We start from the raw sequence: 7124 nt of genomic DNA, 5'->3' as shown, positions 1-7124 counted from the left end.
GATGCTGAATCATGAAATTAGTCCAAGCAATGCATGCTAGTGGACTCAATACACAAAGCTAACAAGCTAGAATGCACTATGGCTATACAAAGCAAGTCATGCATGACCAAAACAACATAAATCAAAGCTTAAGGTGTCGTTTGGTAACACTTACGTTTTCAGTTTTCTGTTTATATTTACAAAAATTTTAAAAACTCAAATAAAAACTTGTTTGGTAAAATTTTTGATTTATAAATCAGTGGTCTCAGTTTTATAAATTTGGCCAAAAAATGAAAACACAAAAAATGTGTTTCCATTTTGAGTTTTGAGTTTTTTTTTTTTTAACCACCCAACACTAGCCACCGCCCACCATCATTTTCCACCACCGTCTTCCGCCACTACCACCCACCACCTACCCCCCACCACCACCTGCCACCACCACTCACCACCCACCTACCATCACCACCCACCACCCACCACCACCACCCACCACCCACCACCCACCTGCCATCCACCACCCGCTACCCGTCACCCGCCACTACCATCCACCGCCCGCCACCACCACCAGCCACCTACTTGTCATCACCACTCACTACCCACCTGCCACCACCATCCACCACCTACCACCACCAACCACCCACCACCACCAACCTCCTGTCACCTACCCACCCGCCCCCACCACCACCATCACCACCACCACCATCACCCACCACCCACCCGCCATCTACCTACCACCACCACCCACTCGTTACCACCTACCACCCGCCACCGTCACCCACTCACCCACCCACCACCACCACCACCCGCCACCACCCGCCATCCGCCACCCACTTGCCACCATCACCAACCACCCGCCGCCACCACCGCTGCCACCACCACTACCCAATCGCTACCACCCGCTATCGTCACCCACTCAACCACCATCACCACCCACCACCACCTACCATCCACCACCCACCTGCTACCACCACCCGCCATCGCCACCACAACCACCACCACCCACTTGCCACCACCCACCACTGTCATCTACCCACCCACTACCAGCATCCGCTACCTACCCGCCACCACCCGCCATCCACCACCCACCTGCCACTACCACCCACCACCCGCCACCGCTGCCACCACCACCACTACCCACTCGCTTCCACCCACCACCAGCCACCGTCACCCACCCACCCGCTACCACCCACCACCAGGTATCCACCACCCACCGTCACCACTTTCCACCACCCGCCACCGCCACCATCACCACCACCACCCACTCGCTACCACCCGCCACCATCACCCACCCACCCGCCACCACCCACCACCACCACTACCACCAGCTACCCACCACCTACCGTCTTTCGTCGCCACTTGCCTCCACCGTCTTCCGCCGCCACTTGCCACTACTTGTGATTTTTTACTCTTTTTTATATTTTTTAAATTTTGTAAACATTTTGTCAATTACCAAACACGTTTATAGTTTATGTTTTTCTAAAAATAAACAAAAACCAGTTTATAAAAATTTTGTAAATATAAACTGAAAACGTAAATGTTACCAAACACACCCTAAGCATGCTAAAATATGGACAAAAGCTTCTTAGAGTTGAGCCTAAAGCATGCTAGAATGATGATCAAAAGCATGATACACATTAGGCTAGTAAATGAAAATGCACTACAAGTGTATAAACCATGCAAGGGGTGACAAAACCAAGCTAAAAAAGATCTGAGGCATGTTAAAACAACACCAAAAACCTACTGAGATGGACTCAAAACAAGCTTAACAAACATGCTCAAACATGAGGCATACAAGGCAAGCATACAAGACACAAGGAGAGGGGATGACCCTCTCCTATTTGGGACCTCAAAACTACCTTTCCACCACTGAAATTCCTCTGAGTTTCAGTGGTGATAAGGCCAAAGAGAGGTGGTCCCAATAACTTAAAAGGAAAGTACAAAAGCATGGCCAAACAAGGCACAAGAGGGGGTAGACCACCCCCAACACTGACAAGGCCTCAAACAAACATTTCAAGCATGTAAAATCATAACTTTTTGTAGTTAAGAGTTAGGCCTAAATCAGCATGCAAATAGGGCCAAAAGCTTAAACAAAAACAAGGATTTAAGAGGTTAGAAACTGACCCTTGTAGAACAACTTTAGAGCAACAACTCCAGCAGCCTTTTTTGATCAAAATCAGTCCAAAAACTCCAAAAACAACTTCAAGGTGCCTCAGCAACAAGAGTATGGTGTTTTACTATGCGTTTGTGTGCAAAAGTGTGATGAAAATGCACTTTCAAGCACAAACAAGCACAAATATATAGAGAGAGGAAGAAATATAGAGAGAGATATATGTTTTGTATATCAAAATCTCAGAACCTCTGGAAAGGGAGAGGGGTCTCCATTCTTATAGAAAATCAAATCTCAAGCTTGTTAGGCAAGCTTGAGACTTGTTTCAATCCCTCCATACACGTGTATAGAGGATGAAATCTGTGCTCACCAGCTGTCATAGCTGGCACAAAAATATCTGCAAAAGCAAATAAAAAGGCCTCGGCCAAAAGATATGGCCAATCGTCCAAAAATGGTGCCGATCGGCCAAAAAGAATGCCGATCGGCCATCACCAATGGCCGATGACAACAAAACAAGGCCGATGGGCACAAGGCCTGGCCGATGGGTTGTAGGGATGGCCAACAAGCCACCCTCTTCCCTCAGAAACAAAACCACAAGTCCTTGGTCCACAACCAAGCACAAAATAGACAAGTTGAGAGGTTCTAAGGCAAGGCGCACAGCCGAGACCTTCGGGAACTCAAAACGAACACTAGCATGGATGATCATCGAGTGTTCAAACGATGACGTCCAAGTCTTGAGGACGGTCAAAAATGGGGTGTCTACAGTGGGTCCAAAGGGAAATGAACCCCCCCTTCGACGATAATAGCAACAAGGAACGCAACAGTATTCCTTGTACCTATGCGCTTGCCATCAACTTTAGCCAATGCAAGGGTAACATCATCCGGAATACCGTAGTCCCGACGGAATATGGCCATCGCTTCAGGAGTATCAACCAATGCACAAAACTTGCCCATGATCTAGACCTAGAAGAGCAGAGATGAAACCGAACTAAGGAAAAGACAAAGAAATAGCACCAGTCGCTAGAAACAGTGGCGCAAGAGCTAACAATGGTGACAGAAAGAGAAAATCAAGAGAAAAGAAGGGTTTTGGATGAACTTCCAGTGATTTAATGAGAGGACAACGAAGAATGAAGGTCTTAAAAACTGGAATCAAAGGAGGACGGTAGCATCTGGAATCAATCGTAACAGCGACGAACATCAGAACGGTGCACCTTCAAAACCACCAAGAGAGAATGCAAGGGTTTTAGGGATTTCAAAACTTAGAGCAGACGGAGGGGTTGAAAAGACAACCATAGGGTATTTATGATCCCTGATCAACGCAATGGTACAAAATCACGTCCTTCTGTATGAAATCGGTACACTATCTCTGCACACTAGTAGCACGTTGCCATGTATCACCATGAAAGGACGCATGTAGAGCGCGTGTGTCAAGATTGAACTGCCACCAAGGCCAAGATAGAGCAGAACTGAAGCAATGCGACGGTTAGGGCATTGAATAGTAGCTTCCCCCAAGGGAAACCTTAGAGCCAGCTAAAGGCCAAATGAAGGGGCAGAATGTGAAAATGGGTTGGATCCAAGCCTTGAGCCGGTCCAATCCACTAAGCCCAAACCCAAGTGGGTTAGGCGAGCGTGTGGGCCAATCAATTAAGCCCATCTCCATGAATAAAGGTCTTCCCAAAGTCCTCAAGCACTTGGGCCTAACTCGTAGTGGAAAGGCTAGTCCAATCCGCGATGCTGGGCTAGGCTGAGCTGCTAGACTTAATCCATGGGCTGAACCCATCATCAGAACCAAAGTGGGCCGAGCCCACACAAAGATATCTAAATGGGCCAGCCCATCTCTACAAGTAGTCTTATGAAAGGCCGAGCCAGGACACAACGGTATCGAGGTAAGGGAACATCTCGGAGAAACATGGAAGCTATGAACGCATGCATGTCCAGGCTGCCACCTTAGTTGGTCCCTTTCCCCTAGAATCACGAAAACAATTAGCACAGGAAATGTGATCTATTATATGCATGGTTATAATGAGCACATGCATCCATTGTCAACTACCTTGAGGTCCCCCACCTTGAGCAATGTTAAGGGAAGCCTTAAAGCACCAAAGCAACATGAAACCATCTTGGGCAATAAGCAAGTCTTCTATATAAAGCCTCACTCTCTTCACATTGAAGGTATCTAGTCCAATCTTATCTCATGACAACTCTCCTTACTTAAACACAACAGAACCCATTTCTTCCTTTCCTCTCTCTATATCTAGAGAGAGTTCTTCATCTTCTCCAACAATTCATTCCCACACTGGAGGGGTTTTCCAGCCAACCCCGGCTGGGTAGCTTTAAAGGTATTCTGTGTTGACAGGTCCTCAGTTCCTGGATAGTCCATTCAGTCATGGAGCTCCGATCCACTTTCATCTAGTGTGGGATTTGGCACGCACACATAGGTTGGATCGGAATATGCCAGATAGAGTGGCATGATCCTAGAGGTGCACTTTTTGGTCCCTGAGTCTCTCTAAAGACCCTGCATCTTTTGAGGACTTGAAGGTGAAAGAGAAAAAATGGACGCTTAGCAATGATTGCATGATTAGAATTTTTTCACGCAAACTACCCTAATAGGTAAAAAGCCCTGTGCAAAATTTTGTTGAGCACATCTCAGATTCTTTCCATAATAACCTGCTTTCCATTCTAAAATCTATGAGACTTATCTTTTGAACCTGTACATATGTATGTACTTATGTTCATTCATGTAAAAAAAATGCTAATTTTTTTATTTTTATTTTTTTGTAATTGGCGTTTTTCGTTCTTCGTGTGAGCCTGTGTGTGTTGATGTGTAAGTTACATATAATTACATCCACATGAAATTCAAGTCTAGCACACTGGTGGATTTTGCATAGTTCCATTAGGATTTATGAGAGAGCGGATTACTAATGCATACTAGTGGTATAAGAGCAGAAATGAGTCTTGTTTTAGTATCTCAACTTGGTTTGGGTGCCAATATCTTTCCATAGATGTTCAGTTGCACAACACTTCGCCTTCATGGATTTTAGTTCAAGTCTGGCTTAATATTTGGATAGCTTATATAGATGCATGCTTCACTTTAATTGATCTTCTTATTTATTTATTTATTTTTTGAGTAAGTTTCATTTTACCCTCCAAAATTATACTTCGATGATCAATTTATAAACCCTTATACTTCTTATTATTTCAATTTTACACCTAAACTATTTCATTTTGGATCAATTTTACCCATATTGTTAGCTACCGTTTATGATCAAACGGAAGTTACTGACATGGTACTGAAATTTTGTTTCAAATTTTATTTTGCCTCCCAAATTATTTCAAAAATATCAATTAGACTCCCAAACTTCATATTGTTTAGAGATCTAATTGATATTTTGAGGATAGTTTGGGGTTAAAATGAAATCTCAAATAAAGACAGCAGCAAGTGTTTTTTATTTATAGATGATAGCTGATGATAAGGATGAAATTGATCCAGAATTGAATAGTTAAGTGTAAAATTAAAATTATAAAATTATAAAATGTACAAGAGTTAAATTAATTATTGTACCCACCCAAAAAAAAAAAAAAGAAAAGAAAATTATCGAGATATAATTTGAAAGGCAAAATGAAATTTCCTCTTTTTTTTTTTTCAACCTCAACCTATCAACCGATCCATCGATGGCCACCATCACTTCCACCATTACCATAACCTTCTTGCCATAGTCCTAAACCCTTGTTTCTCTCTCATAACTCCATTTGCTTCACCAATCTCAAACAGGAAAACCTCATGTGTGTATATAGGGAAAAGGTCCAGCTTGTTTCATGTTTGAGATCAAGATTAGACTGTCTAGTCTAGCCCATGGGCCCATTTTTGGGCCCCATTTCGATAATCCAAACCGTTCAATGTGTAGAACTCGTTGAGTACTATATCTCTATAAAACATCACGTTGATCGAATATCGATAGCTATTTGATCCAATCAAATTTCTGTCAACTGTTTATTTTTTCACCATCCAATTTTTTTTTGTACAAATCTGATACGATAAAATATTTATCGATATCCAATCAACGTGATTGTTTATAGGGATATAGTACTTAACGAGTTCTACATACTAAACAATTCAGATTATCGAAAAAAGACCCAAAAATGGGCCCTTGGGCTGAACTGGACGGTTTAGTCTTGATTTCAAACATGAGACAAGCTGGACCCATTTGGAAATTCTATAATACACACCTTTTTAGGGTATGTATCATATGCCTAAGTTATGCTTGTTTGGTTTGTATCTCAAGATACAATTTTTGAGAAAAATTTTCAAAACTTTGTTTTGTTCAGATTTTTTGAATTTTTTTGCAAAATTACGTTCTCTCTCCTCTCTTCTTCTCAATCATTTTTTCTCCCACACACATCTATTCAACTACAACAAAATATCAAATCATCCCAAACTCCAAAACTATTTTCAAACTATACAACCAAACAAATTAAAAAAATTTCTAAACTCTCTCCTCAAATATTTTTTTGAAAATTTATCTCAATACACAAACGAAACACACCGATAATATTTGTGATATTTGATTATAACTTATTGTCATATATATTAGTTATGACTTAATTATTACTTTGCTACATAAATTGTGGTGTTTATTATGACTTATTGTGATGTTGTTATGACATTACTTGGGTTATGACCCAAAATATTTTTTTATTATACTTTATATGGTGTTTGGTTACGATTTTTTCCCCCTTTTAATTATGACCATAAAAGGATGCAGTTATAACATTTGTAATAATCAAACCTACAAATATCATAACTTGCATATGGTACATATATTAATATTTAATATAAACCAAAATTAATATAGAAATCTCACACTTTAAAGGAAATATCATTTTGCCCTCCAAACTTTCACATATTTTTCAATTTGACTCACAAACTTCAATTAATATCAATTTTACACCTAAACTTTTAAAATTTTGATCAATTGGGCCCCTGCCGTTACATTTTATTTACAATTGGACGGAATGTGCTGCCGTGACACCAAAATTTATT

Source organism: Camellia sinensis, chromosome 5 (assembly GCF_055761805.1).
Source record: "Camellia sinensis isolate YWXY chromosome 5, ASM5576180v1, whole genome shotgun sequence".
NCBI lineage: Eukaryota > Viridiplantae > Streptophyta > Magnoliopsida > Ericales > Theaceae > Camellia > Camellia sinensis.
Note: the sequence above shows the minus strand (reverse complement) of the source record.